We start from the raw sequence: 19,123 nt of genomic DNA, 5'->3' as shown, positions 1-19,123 counted from the left end.
CTAGCTCGGAATGTAATGTCTTATACGCTCATAGAGTTTGTATGGGGACCAGTAGTGCCGCGACAGGACTGTGACAGCTGGTGACAGCACTGTTGCGGCAGCGCTGCTGCGTGCATCGTGGTTCGGAATCATACCTTTACTTCGTAATTTACTGCGTCTTGAAGATAACACAGTTATTCCAGGAAAAACAGGATTAACATGCAACGTTAACAGTTAAGACCCGTTCCTTAAGGAAGAACGCACGGTATCGCCGTACTTAGTGTTTATTTTAACTAAGTAGTTACTAACTACTTAGTACTTGTTTGAAGCGTTTAAAATAAACCGCATCCGGTCACCACATTTACGTGGATAATTGAGATAAGTACGGATCTTTTAACTTACAACTCCTATCAGTAGGTACCCTTATTATAAATGCGAAAGTGTGTTTGTTTGTTGGTTTGTCTTTCAATCACGTCGCAACGGTGCAACGTGATTTTTTGCATGGGTAAACAGATAAAGACCCGGAGAGTGACATAGGCTACTTTTTATCCTGGAAAATCAAAGAGTTTCCACGGGGTTTTTAAGAAACCTAATTCCACACGGACGAAGTCGCGAGCATCAGCTAGTTACTTATATTTTTGTCACCCGTGTCATCAATTGACAATGAGTCATCAATTGGAAACAGATCAGAGAGTAGCAGTCTTTTCGTCAGTCAGTCGTAACTCGCAGTCAGATGATCCAACAGTCGTAATTTGTCCGTCAAATAGTCGCACTCGTTCGTCCGATAAGTGGAGTCTGTCCGTCAGACAGTCGCAGTCAGCCGGTTAGAAAGTCACAGTCAGTCCGTCAAAAAGTCGCAGTCGTCCATGCGACAAGTGGAATCAGTCAGACCAGTCAGACTGTCTGACCAGCTGACTGCAAAGTCAGCTGGTCAGACAGTCGCAGTCAGACGGTCTGACAGCTGCAGTCAGTCCGACAAACAGTCCCACTCGTCCGTCAGACAAGCGTAGTCAGTCGGTCAGATAGCCGCAGTCAGCCGGTTAGACAGTCGCAGTCAGCTGGTCAGACAGTCGCAGTCAGCTGGTTATACAGTTGCAGTCAGCTGGTTAGACAGTTGCAGTCTGTCGGCCAGACCGTCGTCGCAGTCAAGTCATGGACGTAGAGTCAGGTTTGAAAACGTAAATCGTGGCTTGGGATTAGAAATGTAAGTAAGAGACCTAGAAGCTTTAAAATATCAACATGTTCCCATAGTAGAAAGACCATCCTTACTTTGTGCTGTTATTATTGCCTATTACTATTATGGACTAAGAGCCAGCGAGAGTCAGGCCTTCGTTATTTTATAAAAGCCGAAAGTTTCTCTGCGTATCTTCCCCAACACAGGGAAGAACGATCAGCGACTATGAAGTTTGGATCATGCTATAACGAAATAACGAAGGTCTGCGTCTGGTCTGGCCCTCGCTGACTCTCTCTCTCTATTATTTTAAACTGTAAAAACATGAACATAAACTCACCAATCGGAATATCCAACAATAAACAACAATTTGATAAACAATAAAATATTTTATCACAAACTCTTGTAAACAAACAAACGCGCTGAATCAGCGTGAAAACGCGACTGTCATGACTAAAGTAACAGCGTGGAAGCGAGAGGGGTGACAAATCAATATATTGATTGACAGATGTGCGAAAAAGAGGGGAGATTTTGATCAATAAAGCATAGGCGAGGAAAATGTCAAAAGTAATAATTTAAGTTCGCACATTATTTGAAACGGCAAGAGCCGCATCGCCAAACAAGTTTTTAGTACCTTCTAAAAATTTAACTAGTATGTGAGTGAAAGGAACGATATCACTTAACATGTGAGCGAGGAAGAGGGAATGTACTGACAGCTAAGTCATAATTTAAAGTCATAGCATCGAATTTACCTACTCTAGAGGGGAAAAGCAAAAGCTGTAAGAATTCAAGTAGGTACTGAAAAATCAAATGCCGTCAGCTGCTCAATAGGCTACTTGACTCATATCTAATTTCGTCCAATAAATGATTATTTATTATAGTATTTTGATTAAGACAACGAAATATATCAATAACAATTATTAAAAACGCAGGATGGATATATAAATCCAATTTAAAAAAATACAGTTTTTATTTTTATTTGAAACGCAGAAAACGCTGTCAGCCATGATGTGACGTCTTTAAATATGTAAACAAAGAAATGTCATCCCTATGTCACGCGGGGACTAACGTAGTATCCATATATATAAAATTTCAAGTCCTGAGTAACTTATATATCAACGCACAGCCTAAACATCTAAACAGCTGGTCCTAGATACATGAAATTTGGTGGGTGTGTTCTTTGTAGGTAAAGAGAAGGTGTCCACTAGGACAGGATTTTTTGAAATTCCACCCCTGAGTGGGTTAAATGGGGGTTTGAAATTTATGAAGTCCACGCGGGCGAAGTCACGAGCATAAGCTAGTTTTTATATATTTCTAAAAACTCATAGTAAACGTAAAAAAATATCGTTTTCACTTTATAAATTGAATAAATTATTAAGTAAGACTTACAACAAAGTGATCTTTGCAAAAATAAATTTGGTTTGCAGTCGTTAGTGATATAGGATCCCTTTAAGCAAGTATTCGCGTGTTAAGTATATTTATTTCACTGAGCACTCTAATCCACAACTTTCCTGTGGTCTTTATCGATGCGTTTTTACATTCTCGGATGATACAATAACGATAATTACTATATTTTTCATGTAAACTAGTATAGAAGTCATGTTTATTAAACGTTGGGAGGTTATGCTGTTGTTTACAAATGCATGACGTCAGAGCACAGATAATCTATCGGCCAAACATGGCCGACTGTTTTCACCTGTCTAAGAAAAATATATTTTTAAATTAAAGTTTTACGGTTTTTAGGGCGCAAAAAAATATAGTGTTATTTTTTTTGATCTAATAGGACAAATATTAACCATTTAAGACCTACTTAAAAAAAGTGTCAACTAGCCTATTTGACCGCACAAGCTGAATAAATGCTCACGGAACCCGTATTTCTTTAGCTCATCATGAAATTCTATTATTATTCATGAGTGAATTTCTCAGTATTGAAAAATGTGTTACTTGCGGCTCTAGCACCTTAACTTTACTGTGCGATCAGCTTTACAAAATGAACCTTAACATGGAATTGCGCATGCGTACAAACTTCTAACACATGCGCTATGAAAGTACAGTGCGACAAAGGCGACAAGGCTATCTTGGTGCGTGGCGAAAATCGGAACTAACGTTGCCGTCAAGTGTCCCCTTTGTTCTCCAAAACACCCCCCTGTCAATGTCATTCAAGGGCCAAGAGAGCCTTGTCGTACTGTACGTAGTTACCACAGATCATACACAGGCTTTTATAAGGGATGGAGGCTTAACTATGGAGGTTGGTAAAGGTTAGTTCAAGGTAACATTGTTACTCTCCCATGGGATCGATTAGTGGTTGAGACGTTGGCCTCCTATTCGGGAGGTCGGATGCTTGGGGCATGCACCACTACCTTTTCCGAGCTACTTATGAGCTTTTTAAACAGTTACTTAGTGAAGGAAAAACGTGAGTAAACGCCTTAGAGTTTTCCACAATGTTTTCAAAGATGTGTGAAGTCTACCAATCTCATTTGGCCACGGTGGTCGGTGGGTTATGTTATGCCTAAGATAAGTTACCTTTTACCCGGAAAAACAAAGAGTCCCCGTGGAATTTTAAAGATCTATGTTCAAGCGGACGAGTGAATGATTTAATTTAACGACTTTTCAAGAATAATACATCATTATCACGATCATCCCATCGCTGGCTCACTACTGAGTATAGGTTGACGTTTTAACCACTAGGCTATCACGGCTCTTTTAACGATAACACATGGATGTAGGAAATAATTATTCTTCGATAACAATGATTAAAGATTTAAAAGGAAATATAGTAAATATGTAATGATATCCTCAAATGACAATAAGTGCAAGAAGTGCAGTGCACTTACGTCATCAATGTAAATGACCGTTTATCATAGTCGTCACAACACAACACAACACAATATCGCATCTGTGTCTGTCCGTTGATAACTTATTGTGTTACCTCCTTTATTTACATTCCACTTCCTGGGGACTTCCTCGTTATCATCATCATCATGATCAACCCATAGCCGGTTCACACACCCCTTAGGGGTAGAATTTTCAAAAATCCTTTCTTAGCGGATGCCTACGTCACAATAGCTATCTGCATGCCAAATTTCAGCTCGATCCGTCCAGTAGTTTGAGCTATGCGTTGATAGATCAGTCAGGTCAGTCAGTCATCTTTTCCTTTTATATATTTAGACAAGCGTATGCTCGCAACTTCGTCCGCGTCGACTACACAAATTTCAAACCCCTATTTCACCCCCTTAGGAGTTGAATTTTCAAAAATCCTTTCTTAGCGGATGCATACGTCATAATAGCTATCTGCATGCCAAATTTCAGCCCGATCCATCCAGTAGTTTGAGCTGTGCGTTGAAAGATCAGTCAGTCAATCAGTCAATCACATTTTCCTTTTATATATTTAGATTATTATGATTTAGTGCGTGTTGTAATAATTTATGGGCAAGTCAATGCAAAATGAACTTAATTCAATGTAAATGATAACGGAGGCCGTAAGGGTCAAAGGCCGATTTGAATGAATGCAGATAAGGAAGCTCCTGAAAACTGACAGATAGTAATTTGTAATTAATCGTTTATACTGTATGTGGTCAAATCAGAAATGAGAAGATCCTGATTTTGACCTCATTCCACCCTCTTTTTTCTACAACCGCACCGCACGCCACCGTAAGGAATTTCACCCTCACCATCTGGGTGTCTGGTGCACTTCAACCGTCCGCTGCGCCAGATCCTTCTTTCCACGCACGTGCAAACTGTGGAACCAACTCTCAACGGCGGTGTTCCCACAAGATTATAACATGGGGTTATTGAAGGGGCGGACCAACAAATTCCTAAAAGGCCGGCAACGCATCGGCGGCTCCTCTGGTGCTGCAAATGTTCATGGGCGGCGGTAATCACTTAACATCAGGTGACCCGACCCGCCTGCTCGTTTGCTCGCTACATCTATTAAAAAAAATAAAAAAAATCCGTAGGAGAACATAGCGCAACGGGTTGCGAAGCTGAAGTGGCAATGGGTAGGGTACATACTACATAGTTCGGAAAACCGATAGGCAACGGTCCCAATGAGCTGGAATGGCAATCTCGCGTAAACCTGAAAGCGTAGCGTTGGAAGACCCCCCACATAGTGGACGGACGAAATCAGACGAGTCACAGGGAGTCGCTGGATTTTTTGAAAAATCTACTACCAAGGGGGTTAAATAGGAGATGAAAGTTTGTATGAGAGTCCGTCATTTTTCAAGTTATGTGCATGAAAATTGGTATTCGGGTTTTCGGTCACAAAAATTAAGAAATACGTGTATCAGAATTTTTTGAAATTCAACCTCCACCTTGATTTTCTAAATTCCACCCGAGCGAAGCCACGGATAAGCTATTCAGAGATAAATCAGTAGCAATACAAGTGAGAGTGACGCTAATATCGCGTCACGGTAATAACTTATCACTCCGCGTCACGTGTCGTGACTCATAACACGGCACGTCACGTCACGGGAAAAGCAGATGAAAGCGAAAACGAAAAGGCCATAATCTAAATATGTAAAAGGAAAAGGTGACTGACTGACTGACTGACTGAGTGAGTGAGTGAGTGACTGACTGATCTGTCAACGCACAGCTCAAATTACTGGACGGTTCGGGCTGAAATTTTGCATGCAGCTAGCTTTTATGACGTAAGTATCCGCTAAGAAAGGATTTTTGAAAATTAAACCCCTAAGAGGGTGAAATAGAGGTGTCAAGTTTGTGTAATCCACGCGGACGAAGTCGCGAGCATAAGCTAGTCTACAAAAGTATAAAAGGACAATGTGACTGACTAACTGACTGATCTATCAACGCACAGTTCAAACTACTGGACGGATCGGGCTGAAATTTGGCATGCATATAGTTATTTTGACGTAGGCATCCGCTACGAATGGATTTTTGAAAATTCAACCCTTAATGGGGTGGAATAGGCGTTTGAAATTTGTGTAGTCCACGCGGACGAAGTCGCGAGCGTAAAAGTCACATAATATTTTCTCTCCCCCAGTCGAGTATTTTTTTTGTTATTCTTATGTTTATTCTATCTGTGAAAACTTGTCATTAGCTTTAATCTTCTTCTGTTTTTACCTATTCATTTCTTCATATTAGCTGTAAGTTTTCCTGTTAAATAAAATAAAAATAAAATAAAATAAATAAAATAATGCGATGGTTTCCCAGATTTTTCCGCGTTTCGTTGAGTACAAAAACTATTCAGGCCAAGCCAAAAAAAGTCTTTTCAAGACAAGTCTGTTCAAGCTGACATCGGTCATTGTTCAAAGGCAAATCAGTAATAATCGCTCAGTATCGATTCAATGTAACCGCTGCTTATCACCAAGGTTAGATGCACATTGCAGCGACCTTGCCTATTATTGCAATGCTCACCTTCCTACTTGCACGTATTACCTACTTGTGTAATATAAATGGGTAATAAATTACAATATGGGTACCTTCAAGTCAAGGCATCTTCTAGGCAAGTGCGCTCCATCTTAGGCTGCATCATCACTTGCTACCAAACTACTGATTCGCTAACTCAGTATCTAACACTGAATAATAGCCACCGAGTTAATTTGACTTTTATATTTAATCCATTGAAGGTTTTCTACGAAAAAATAATTTAATATCACTCAGTGAAGCAGCAATGTAGAACTAATCAATGTCAAATGAGCTCGGTGGCTATCATTCATCGTTAGACACTGAGTTAGCGAATCAGTAGGCAGGTCAGATTAATAATTTATTAATTTAAAAAAAAACTGTGTAATGTACAGGATGTTCGATAAAACATCACGATCCTGTTGACTGGTTGTAGAGGATGAAACAAAGCCGTGTTTCATAGGGTTCCGAATCTCCAGAGAAAAAAGAACCCTTATAGGGTCACTTGGTTGCGTGTCTGTGTGACTGTCTGTCTGTCGTGTAAGTCAAGACCACTCAAGGGAATCAAAAGCTATACTTAGACATTACAAGCATTGTTTTATAGCACAAGTAAAAGGTAAAATCTGAAAACAAACCGTGAATTTGTGGTTACATCATATAAAAAAATTAAAAGGTGTTATTTCTTGTACGATGGTGCGGAACCATTCATGTGCGAGTACGATTTGCACTTGACCGGTTTTTTCAATTATTCTGAACAACATCCAAACGATCAAACTTCGAAAGCAGGCCGATTTCGATGTTATAATATTTGTTATTTACTATTCGTTGTTTGATCCTACAACCTTCCCTACAACTCCTTAACGGGATCTTGACGTTTTACCACTTTGGCATGCAGGTTTTTCTCTTTCAGAATTTCCTGTTGAGACTTAAGCTCTCCTACCATCACTACCCATTTCTACTTACCCATTATAAATGCGATTCGTTTGTTGGTTTATTAGTTTGTGCTTCAATCACGTCGCAACGGAGCTAACGGATCGACGTAATTTTTTGCATGGGTATAGTTAAAGACCTGGAAAGCGACATAGGCTACTTTCTTATCCTGGAAAATTAAAGAGTCCCCAGTTCTAAAGAACCTATCACAAAGAGCATAATTGATTACTATAATACTGTAGTTAAATTAAACCTATAAATCGGTCATCGAACACAAATAAAATCACACATTTGTCTTGCTCTAAGCCAAATCTCGCACAACAAGACATTAGACACCCGAACCACTTAGTTCCATATCAAAAAAACCTGTATCCATTATGATAAAACGCGTAAATGGTGCACTAATCGCATGCCTCGTTTTCAAAATGGGTTCACGCATTCCATTGTTGAGTTTTTGTCCATTTTATTCGTTGGACACTTTCGATTTCTGTACTTTTAAACAAAAATCACCACCATATTATCTTACAAATCCAACAACTGACAATCGAAAAGAGCAATTTATTACCTATTTTGAATAAATCATTTGACTTTGACTTTGAAAAAGAAATAAAAAATATGTAACGTTGCCAAAAACTTACTTTGGGGCAGTAATAAAATGTTAAATAACAACAACTCTCTGAAATAACTGATTTGTGCTTGTGCGTTTATGTAACTTCTTTTTAAATAACCGAAGGAGAGGGCTGGTTATCCTTAACACAGATCTAAAAATCGAGCTAGGATAGCCAGTTTTTGATCTTGCAACTTTTTTTTTTTTTTTTTTGAATGAATATTAGCCATGTTAAATGACTAATATTCCCCTTTCCTCTCCAACTAAGCGCCAGGCTTGTGCTAGGAGTAGGTACGACAATAGTGCAACGGGCGAGGTTTGAACCGTTCGACCTTTCGGTTTTCAGACCACTCCTTTACCGGTTGAGCTATTGAGGCTGTAAATGGTATATACTTATGACAATAAGCACACAAATGGTTCGAGATCAAAATATACTGCCCATGTATGTGTGTAAGAAAATAATTTAAAATAATCGTTTTATTATATTTATTATTATATTTAAATTTTGATAAATGCACATAATAAGCTTACTACTTATATTGAATGGCCAATAAAAAGTTAAAGGCTCATTGTACCTAATCCTACACTTTTTCATAGAGAGCTAAACACAAAACTATTTGAATTCAATTGCTTATACGATGCCATAGCCATAATCATTATGGTACCTATAATGTATTCTGAAATAGGTTATACATGTATTGGCATTTCGACGAACTTTATGGGAATTCTTACAAAGTACATAATTATTATAATATTATTTTTCTTTTTAGGATTTTATTCTATCATTTATCTTCTCTGTAATGCTGTGTGTTCTGTTACCTTTTTATTTATTCGATAAGTTGAGAAAACACTCGAACCTTCCAAATCGAATAGATGCCATGAAAATTTAATTAACTTTGGCTGGTAATTTTAATCAGATTCTAATAAGTCTTTAGCTATACCCATACAAAAAATCATGTCAATCCGTTGCGACGTGATTGAAAGACAAACCAACGAACATGTTTATTTGTTGGCTTCACTTTCGCATTTATAATATGGGTACTCATATACTTATTACTTACATTAATAGGTGTTATAATTTATGACATTATTTTATAATAGTCTTCAATCTTCGACTCCATCGATTTGATTGAACAAATAAACACTTTGAAACTATTAGTTGGTACCTATCTAATTACTTACATATTTAATAATTTCTTGTCCCAAAATTTTCATAGTAAACATGGTAACACGCACTAAGAATTTTACGAAGAATGGGCCATTGAAATTTCAATGATGCAATCGAATACCAAATCAAGACGACAGATCGGGCTTCATAATAATAATAGACGATTAAAACTAATCTTGGATTAAACGCATTATTATGACATTATATGGATTTTGCTGTGATAGCCTAGTGGTTAGGACGTCCGCCTTCTATTCGGAGATCGGGGGTTCGATCCAGGGCACGCACCTCTAACTTTTCGGAGTTATGTGCGTTTAACGGTGAAGGAAAACATCGTGAAGAAACCTGCATGCCTGAGAGTTCTCCATAATGTTCTCAAAGGTGTGTGAAGTCTACCAATCCGCACATGGCCAGCGTGCTAGACTATGGCCAAACCCTTCTCACTCTGAGAGGAGACCCGTGCTCTGTAGTGACCCGGCGATGGGTTGATCATGATGATGATGATATTGGTTTTATGGATATCCTATAAAATTCTTATTTGTAATAATAATGCCTCAGACGCCTATTGCCATCTTGACCTATCGCGTATACATACATATTTGTTTTTCGAACGCGTCTAAAAAATTCCATCGAGTTTGCACCATTCATTTGAATCAACAAACCAAAACAAACTACGTTTGTATGGAGCGAGTGCCGGAGAGACCACCATTAAAGCACGTCATAAGTATAACGCGTAAAATTTAACTCCACACGCGCCATTTTAACTTTTTGTGTCCATGTCAAAATTGTACGATTTTAGTCCTTATTCTAAAGGTGGTTCGTACTTTTGACATGACAGTTGATCCATAGAGTTAAAATAGCGCGTAATGAGTCATTTTGTAGGGACTATACACGGAAAGCGATGCCGCAACACCGCCCATTCCTTCTGACCACATTTTACGAGTGTCAATTTGCATTTTTTCATGCCCATTGAGAATGTTTACCTGTTTAGACAATTTAGATTTACTATACCCACAACCCATCTGTCCCTAGTATGACCTGTACTCATAGTTTTCGAAAACAAAACTCGATGACGTTTTTCTTCACGAATTTACTGTCAGTACCCCTAGTCAAAACTTTGTATAATAAAATTCAGTAGTAGGTAAAGAATTTTCCTATTTAAAGAATTTTTTTAACGATTAAAACTTATTCAATAAATTTTAAACTAGCTAGGTGCTTAAATGTTTATTTCATGCAGACCAACGTATGGCGAATCGAGATGTCTACCAATGGTTTGGAAAGTAGCTAAGAAAAGCTGCAAACAACTCAATATAACCAATCACCAAGTGAGATCGCAGCTAAGTTGTAATTTAAATATATAAAAGGAAAAGGTGACTGACTGACTGACTGACTGACTGATCTATCAACGCAGAGCTCAAACTACTGGACGGATCTGGCTAAAATTTGGCATGCAGATGCAGATAGGAATAAAAAATAAAAACTCGTGCTAGCTAGTGGGTACCTGAGTCGCAGGAAGCCGGTTAAATGATACACTACAGAGAGTTAACGTGCGTTCGTAAACAAAGGAATCACTGAACCGATTTTTATGAGATTCATTGTTGACGCTTATTGTTTTAGAATTACCATATACCGTAGCCCGCGTCGTCGCGGCACCGTGACGTATTGTTTTTGTGTAAATCTGTCTCATTTTGTGATGTGTGAAATTTAAAACTGAGAATGTCCCCGGTTAATCTACAGTCATCATCATCATCATGATCAACCCATCACCGGCTGACTACAAAGCACGGATATCCTCTCAGAGTGAGAAGGGTTTGGCCATAGTCTACCATAGTGGCCATGTGCGGATTGTTAGACTTCACACACCTTTGAGAACATTATGGAGAACTCTCAGGCATGCAGGTTTCCTCACGATGTTTCCCTTCACCGTTAAAGCAAGTGATATTTAATTAATTAAAACACACATAACTCCGAAAAGTTAGAGGTGCGTGCCCGGGATCGAACCCCCGACCTCCGAAAAGACGGCGGACGTCCTAACCACTAGGCTATCACAGCTTAATCTACAGTACCAGGCAGGAAATATTGCACATCGAACTTTAGAAAGAGATACCTAATGGTTTCGTAGAGCGGTGTCTCTGTCGTTGAGACCGACGAAACGTCACACAGGTAAGAGTGACAGAGACGACGCTCTACGAAGCAGAAATCTCTCTCTAAAGTTCGATGTGCAATATTTACTGCCGGTATTGTACATAATGTCTGTTTCAGGGATCCGTACCGGAAGGGTGCCAACAGGTTCTTTGTATGATGGTAGGGAACCCTTTGTATGCGAGTCCGACTCGCACTTGACTGATTTTTTAATTAATTTACTACTTAATTCAAATTTATGATCACGTATCACTATTAAATACATATGTTGAACCTCATTCAAAAACAAAATTTAATTACGATTCTAAGAAAACGCATCGCGTATGGTTGCGCAAGCGCATCTCAGTAAAGCTCTAAGCTGAACAAGGCTGTTGACCTCACCCTGACTTGCCAGATGTCACATTTCCGGTTACTCGCATTATAATAAACCTATGATAGAAAAGATTCGGGTGAAAAGACCCGACGAAAACAACTAGTTTCCTGTCTTAACTCTTTGATCCAAAATAACTCTTCATGCTACAAAGTTCTGAGTTCCGCATTTTTAGGGTTCCGTACCTCAAAAGGAAAAACGGAACCCTTATTGGTTCACTTTGTTTGTCTGTCTGTCTGTCAAGAAACTGTCCGTACTTAATCGTATTTTTCGACATTTTGCACGATAATTCAAAAACTATGATGCATAAAAATAAATAAAAATCTGTTTTAGAATGTACAGATGAAGACCTTTCTTATGACTTCCCACTTGATATAGTTATCTTACATTAGTTCATGACCACAATTTAATTTTTTTTGTGTGATGTAACCACAAATTAACGGTTTTCAGATTTTTCCCCGAATGTCAGCTATGCCTATAAGACCTACCTACCCGCGAAATTTCATGATTCTAGGTCAACGCTAAGTACCCCATCGGTTTTCTTAACAGACACGACAGACAGACAGACAACAAAGTGATCCTATATGAGGGTTTCTTTTTTCCTTTTGACATACGGAACCCTAAAAAGGAAAATGTGACTGACTAACTGATCTATCAACGCACAGCTCAAACTACTGGACGGCTCGCGCTGAAATTTGGCTTGCAAATAGAGCTATTATGACGTAGACATCAGCTAACAAAGGATTTTAGATAATTCAACCTCTAAAGGGGTAAAATGGGGGTTTTACATTTGTGTAGTTCACGCGAACGAAGTCGCGAGTAAAAGCTAGTATGAAATAATATAATAACTCGTACAATGTCCATGCCCTTGACCGTGGATAGCGGGCTGCCTTTCCCACCATCTTCCTATTAAGGGAGTGGGCCAAGGCGGCAGTATCCTACATACCATATCTAATGGGTTATGGGATTATATCACATGTATCCCATAACCTCTTGACACCATGAAGTATATATCTATTTTTATAGTTTAAGTGTTTCTATGCTCGCATTACCTATAAGTAATGCCTAAAAATATCTAATCACATATTATATAGCTAAATGTATATTTGAATCAGTACCCTTATTATAATAATCAGTACCCTTATCATAAATGCGAAAGTGTGTTTGTTTGTTTGTTTATTGGTTTGTTGGTTTATCCTTCAATCACGTCACAACGGTGCAACGGATTGACGAGATTTTTTGCATGGGTATAGATAAAGACCTGGAGAGTGACATAGGCTACATTTTATCCCGGAAAATCAATGAGTTCCCACGGGATTTTTAAAAACCTAACTCCACGCGGACGAAGTCGCGGGCATCAGCTAGTGAATTATTATGACAGAAAGAAGCTGTGTTAGCCTAGTGGTTAAGACGTCCACCTCCTATTCGGGAGTTCGATCCCGGGCACGCACCTCTAACTTTTCGGAGTTATGTGCGTTTTAAGTACGTACCTAATTAAATATCACTTGGTTTAACGGTGAAGGAAATACATCGTGAGGAAACCTGCACACCTGAGAGCTATTTATGATGTTCTCAAAGGTGTGTGAAGTCTGCCAATCCCACTTGGTCAGCGTGGTGGACTATGGCCAAACCCTTCTCATTCTGAGAGGAGACCCGTGCTTGGTAGTGGGCCGGCGATGATGATGAAGTAATTATGTCGTAACATGAAGGAAAGTAGGGGCAGGGCACATAGGTATAATTCGGAACACCGATAAACGGTGGGGTCTCAACTTCTCAAGGTGCTGGAATGGCGACCTCGCACCGGAAGACGCAGGCGTTGGAAGAGTCCGCATGGACGACATCAGACGAGTCGCAGATAGCCGCTGGATTCAGGCGGCTCAAGACCGTGGCGTGTGGAAGTCCATACAAGAGACCTATGTCCAGCAGTGGACGTCTATCTTTTGATGATGATGATGATGTAGGTAGTAAAAAAAATAAGATAGACATTTAAACATCAGCTGAAAAGATCAGTACCCGTAGTACAAGATTTTACGTCTCACCAAACCAAACCAAATTCGAGAGTCGAAATACTTCCGCGTTTCAGTAAAATGGACCTAAACAGCCTTGAATTGAAGTCAAATATTCAATGCCACTGATTTTAATTTCGCAATGTTTCCCCTTAGAGCGCTGGCTGTAGAAGTGTAGACAAACGAGCTTTAAAACAAGGCATTTAAGATCCAGTTTACAGTAACGCGGAAGTATTTCGACTCTCGAATTTGGTTTGGTTTGGTGAGACGTAAAATCTTGTACTACGGGTACTGCATAAATGTGAAAACGGAAATTAGTAAAAATGCGACCTACGCTGCGCTATTAAAAAATATTGATATCGCAAAATACCTAATAATAGCAATGAATTATTATGTACTAACGTACTTACGATTTATCTCTATGAATAATATCTTATTTTTAACTTAGTCACGCAACTATGTAGATTTAAAACCAATTAGGTACCTATCTAACGACAAACCATTTAGTCACGTAGGTACTCAAAACAAACAATAGATAAAACCATTATAATATTGTATCGATATTTATACAAGGAGAAACTAACTGACATTATTTTTTACCAACTAGCTTATTCCCACGACTTCGTCCGATGGACTACATAAATTTCTAACCCCTATTTTTCTCCCTTAGGGAGGTCAAAAATCCTTTCATAGCGGATGTCTACATCATAATAGCTATCTGTATGACAAATTTCAGCCCAATCAGTCCTGTAGTTTGAGCTGTGTGATGATAGATCAGTCAGTCACCTTTTCATTTTATATATTACTAGCGACCCGCCCCGGCTTCGCATGGGTGCAATGTAGATACTAATGTGGTGGCATTGAGGTGTCATTGCTTTGGAAACTCTCAAATGAGAGGATTTTTTCCGACCTAATTCACATTATTTCAATTTCTCTAGGGATCTCTAATTTTTTGAGAATTAAGCTATAGCTATAAACCTTTCTCTTGAATCACTCCATCTGTTGGTGAAAACCGCATTAAAATCCGTTGCGTAGTTTAAAAGATCTACGCGTTCATACATACATACAGACAGCGGGAAGCGACTTTATTTTATACTATGTAGAGAAGAATTAAGATGTAGTACAGCTCAAACTGCTGGGTCCAGAATTTTAAGAATTTGCATATTATGTAGGTTTTATCTATAGAGTTAAAAGTATAAAAATTTTGAGTTATAACGGAATCTCTGAAAACCAAAACCCATCCAAATAGTCTTGGTAAAAAACTAGGTAAATCGTAAAAAAGTTTGTATAGCTTACCAAAGAAAAGGTTATGTGCACTCCTTGCTGAAAGTTGTCTCACTAAAAGAGTTTTTACGAATTTCCGAACGTGAATTCGAAATTCGAACGCGGAAGGGCGGGAAAATCTGACATACGCCCATACGCGCGCAGCGTTCGCGCCTCAACTGACAGATGTATGGAACAGAGCAGCTGATTCTGATATTTATTTCTTTAATTACATTCAAATATCACTCTTAAATTCATGTAATTACAGTTTAATTTTCAGTGACAATTTTATCATTATATTTGATGTTGAATTTTAAACTTTATGGTTTTGCGATAAAAGCGATTTACTTAAATTGCAAGGCTGTGTTTTTCAACATCGTAGATATTGGATTTTAAACTGTAGGTGTGTGGCATAAAAGCGATTTATTTATTACATATTTACTTTGGATTAAGAATGTAGTAAACAAAAGAGATTTATCTGAAGGGTGAAGCGGACATTGAGAAAATTTTCAGGTATGGTGATTCCATGTCCCGTTTTTTATCCTTTGGGCATAGGGATACCTAAAAATCGATAATGTGCAAGTTGGGCTCGCTCACGAAGAGTTCCGTAACATCGTACAAGAAATAATACATAATATAAATAATCATCATTATCCTCATGATCAACCCATCGCCGGCTCACTACAGAGCACGGGTCTCTTCTCAGAGTCAGATCTATCAACGCACAGCTCAAACTGCTGGATGTATCGGGCTAAAATTTGGCATGCAGATAGCTATTATGACGTAGGCATCCGCTAAGAAAGGATTTTTGAAAATTCAACCCCCAAGGGGGTGAAATAGGGGTTTGAAATTGGTGTAGTCCACGCGGACAAAGTCGCGAGCATGAACTAGTCAAATTATGTTAGGCGCCATCAGCAATTTCTTACACGATTTTTCGGTAGATGTTGCATATTGCATGCAGTTTGTCAAGCGTACAAAGGCGTACAATTTCAAATGTCATACATCGCGGATTCTTCAAAGGTTCAAAGCATATTCAAAGTCATAATGAGCTTAGGCGGACTCACAGGCATTGTCGTCGCCCATATACCGTGACGGTCAGTGTTTGCCGAATTGTGCCTAAATAAGTACTGCTACCAAATATAATAAACCATCTTGAACATGAGACGCTTAGCTGGAGGGGAAAGGTCACTAGCTTATGCCGGCGACTTCGTCCGCGAGGACTACACTAATCGCGAGCAATTTCGGACATAGTGGCCAGCATAAGATAGTCAAATATAAAAATATTATACTTATTCTTCTTTTATCTGTTATCTATTCCACCCGAGTGAAGCTGGGACGTCACGTCCGCGTCGTGTGAGCTAGTAGAGAAGGAGAAACTATCGAACATTCGCAAACATATCTAACCGAGAATCGAACTCACACTCTGTTATGGGGTCTTGTCCATTTGCTTATGAATTGTAAGAAGTGTCCACAAATCTATTGGGTAGTTGACCTTTCTGTGATAAGAGTTCATTGACCCTTGATAGTAATATTTGTTATTGCTTATCAGTACCTATAATACAATCGATGCATTTTATTCATATTATTCAGTTCAAATACCAGCATGAAATCAGTCACAAGTTAAATTACGTACTCTCATCGATATAAATGACAAGATATTATTATGGTCAAGCGAACAAAATTTTTCACGGTTTAGGAACCAAATAAATCAGCGCCACCTCAGACAGACTTACGTTTTGTCAGTGATATTAACGCTGGTCGCTTTAACTGCGTCTAAGGAGATCTATAGCACTTTGACTTTGCTCAGACTTAAGATTGAGTTAAAACGAGACAGATTTTTGAGAGGGATATAGCTCTGTCTCCTTTCAACTCTGTCTAAGTCTAAGCAAAGTCAAAGTGCGCTCTATAGTGTAAGGAAAGTCAAAGTTCGGTCTATCTTATCTCAGTCCGAGTTTTCTCCCGCTGAGTGACTCTGAGCTTTCATATCAATTTTATCCATCACTACAATATAGACAATAGCAGGCATTTCCCCCATATTTACTATCCATTTTGTAATTAATACTCCTTGTACTTGTTCCGGTGAGTGGTCACAATGTTTAGAGCACGTATTATCAAGCTATTAATGGCTAATAACAGTTTAACGAGTTTAACCACTGACGAGATTGCATCTAAGTTGTTAATCGAGCTGTCGAAAAAATTATAGCATATTCTTCTTCTACCTAAGTACTTATTGTGGGTATGTCTGATATTAAATTATTTGTTTATTAAACCAAATCCAATTTTTATTAATCATAGTTAATATTTAAAAAAAACTAACAAAATTGTGGTTAGAATAGCGACCTCGCACCGGAAAGCGCAGCGTTAGAAGACCCTCCTTGTGGAAAGATGATATCAAGCTAGTCGCAGGGAACCGCTGGATCCAGGTGGGCGCAAGACCGTGGTGTGTGGAAGTCCCTTCAAGAGACCTATGTCCAGCAGTGGACGTCTATCGATTGATAATGATGATGATGATTAACAAAATGGTTCCAGTAGTCTTACACCAGTAGCGCAGTTAAAAGTTAGACAGAGCTTTATATAATCTCAATAAAATTATGAAAATCGAACCTAGATATCCTCTTACATGCTATGTCGTCAACCACTCCAATCTTTATCATAACAATGAGTTTACTTTTAATCCCTCCTTCATATTGTAAAAAGTATAGACGACCAACCTGACGCAGTGGTAAGCGCTGTGGTCTTATTAGTGGGAGGTCCCGGGTTCCATTCCTGGCAGGGATTGGGAATTTTATAATTTCTAAATTCTATTTTCTTCGGCCGTGGCTAGTTACCACCCTACCTTATTTTAGCGTTCCGGTACTTATAGCAGTGTAGAAACCAAAGGGGCATGGGTTTAATAAAACCTCCCATACCCCTTCCATTAGTGTCTGTTTTAGAATGCACAGGTGAAGCCCTTCATATGGTACCCCACTTGATATAGTTAGTTATCTTACTTCGAATATTGAAAATACTAATTGTTAGTTCATGACCACAATTTAATTTTTTTTGTGTGATGTAACCACAAATTCACGGTTTACAAATTTTTTTTCCTAATGTCTGCTATAAGACTCACTTATCTGCCAAATTTTATGATTGTAGGTCAATGGGAAGTACCCTGTAGATTTCGTGATAGACCGACAGACAGACAGACAATAAAGTGATCCTATAAGGGTTCCGTTTTTCCTTTTGAGTACGGAACCCTAAAAAGGAGTAATCTTATTCTGAAGTACATTTAATCCCTTTTGTCTTATTTTCAAAAACTAAACAAACCCAACGACTTCCACTCACAGAGTCCAGGATTCAAGACCATCAATCACGTGTGATTTGAGACCACACAAATAGTTTTCGAGATATAGAAGTGAACAGTTAGTTATCAAGTTATTTATGGTTGAAAACTATTATTTTCTAGCTAATGCCAGGAACTTAGTCATGGATTGTTTAATCCCTCCCTCCTATTGTAAAGAGTTATCGTATTCTGAAGTGCATGGTTTAATCAAAATTCAAATACCCCTAAAGGGGTAAAATAGGGGTTTGAAATTTGTGTAATCCACGCGAACGGAGTCGCTAGTAATGTATAAAACTATCAATTGAAAAACTAACAAACATACAAACTTTCACATTTGTGAATGAATATCCAACTTGCCTCCGCCGGGAATCGATTCTAGGACCTCCCACTTATTAATACCAAAGTCAAAGCGCTCACCACAGCCGCTGCAATGGATGCCAGCTGTCAATCAACCAACACAAAACAAAGCACGCATACCACTGAAATGCACATATACAAGTACGCTGGAAAGGTATACCATACAAAATCAGTTATTTTTGTGCTGATTCAAAGCGCCCCACCGAGCGTACCAGGGATTAAAATTTACACTTTGTGTCAAATGGTCTATGGTTGACACTACATTGACGGATGTCTCATCACCAGCATTTAGCTCCGAACACTTTCATATTATTACGCTCAGTGCTGCTACCAGCGCCAGGCGCACAAAATGACGATAGTCAAGTTGCTTCAAAACCAGGTCGGCATTCGCAAGTCTAGCGTACTTGTGTTAGTAGAGGTCACTGACTCGTACTCACTCCATCAAAATGT

General features: G+C 38.8%; 1 protein-coding gene across 2 annotated transcripts in view; it reads right to left on the bottom strand.

Annotated features, from left to right (window-relative positions):
• The window catches only part of LOC117992885 (uncharacterized), a 45,973-nt gene extending 30,806 nt beyond the window's left edge, over positions 1-15,167 (bottom strand). Inside the window, exon 1 of one of the 2 annotated variants that reach the window (XM_069506313.1) lies at positions 15,028-15,167. The gene's annotated coding sequence lies outside the window, so the exon portion shown is untranslated. Of the gene's footprint in view, positions 1-1,490; positions 1,601-15,027 lie in introns of those variants that run through there. The other variant, XM_069506312.1, reaches the window with a different exon arrangement.
• Between the last annotated feature and the right edge of the window lie 3,956 nt (positions 15,168-19,123).

This window comes from Maniola hyperantus, chromosome 22 (genome assembly GCF_902806685.2).
Source record: "Maniola hyperantus chromosome 22, iAphHyp1.2, whole genome shotgun sequence".
NCBI lineage: Eukaryota > Metazoa > Arthropoda > Insecta > Lepidoptera > Nymphalidae > Maniola > Maniola hyperantus.
This window is presented reverse-complemented; position numbering and strand designations above follow the sequence as displayed.